The following is a 1,192-nucleotide window of genomic DNA, read 5'->3' as shown; positions in this document are numbered from 1 at the left end:
CATTAACGGAGCGTAGAAGAGCCTTAAGGGTATGCGATTACGCTTCGAGACGAAGGAGTTTACTTAAGGTAGCCTGTCTTTCGGTATCCAGGCGTTTCTTCTCCCTAATTAAAGGACGGACTATAAATAGTTAAAAAAAAGAAAAAAAAGGCTTAAAGAAAAGATTTATAATTTATACTATAAACGTTGTAATAGGAACGACTCGATTTAATATACAGAAAGTACCGTTCGTATCGAAGAGAAGTTATATACTTAAGGTTATTCTTTTTATAATAAATATATTTAAGTATAACGAAACTAAATTTCTTAAAGACACATATTTAATTACGGCGACAGTCGATACTCGTATAAATTAATTCTTTATATAATTAGATATAACGTTTAGGATAAAAAAGGAGAGGAACTTACTATAGAAATATAAAAGAAATAGGAATCGGTAATTATTTTAGGAATATAATTACCGGAGCGTCGACCTAGGGGGAGGGGCATTATATTACAATTAACCTAATAGTAAGCCGCGCTATATATAAGGCGTAGGACGTCCCTAACTAATCATTAGAGAAGTTAGGAGATAGCTAATTAAGGCTGGACGAAAGTACTATAGCGCTAAGATATACGAGCACTCTGCAGGATGCAAGATACTACGAGTAATTAAAGGTATAGCACGACGAGCACTTTACAGGATATAATGTGCTATAGGTAATCGGGGCCGTAGTAGGGCGAGCACTTTAAAGCCCCAGGATCTATATATACGGAGGAACTAGCTAGTATAGATAGATAGTTCCGTAGTATATAATGCATAGTTATATTTACAGTATTTTATATTTATATTAAAACATCTTATTATATACTATCTAACTGCACCGAACTAATTATTAGAAGTTACTTTTAACCTGTATCCCTTTTAAAGGTTCTATATAGGGGTTCGTTACAGTTAGAGATTACCGGTTTCCGCGAAGGGCCGTAAATCGTTTTCTAAACGGTTATATCGTTTAAGAGTATCTTCCTACTCCGGATTATTTAGTAATATAAAGTCTTTTAACTATACCCGCTTAGCTTCCTTCTATTTTTTATCTTTAACGTTCTTAATATTTTATCGAATATACCTCTAATAATACTTTTGTTATTTATTTAATACTTTAGGCTCCGTATCCCGGTAATATTACTTAATCTTTTACCGTAAATATATTTC

Source organism: Podospora anserina, chromosome 2 (assembly GCF_000226545.1).
Source record: "Podospora anserina S mat+ genomic DNA chromosome 2, supercontig 1".
NCBI lineage: Eukaryota > Fungi > Ascomycota > Sordariomycetes > Sordariales > Podosporaceae > Podospora > Podospora anserina.
This window is presented reverse-complemented; position numbering follows the sequence as displayed.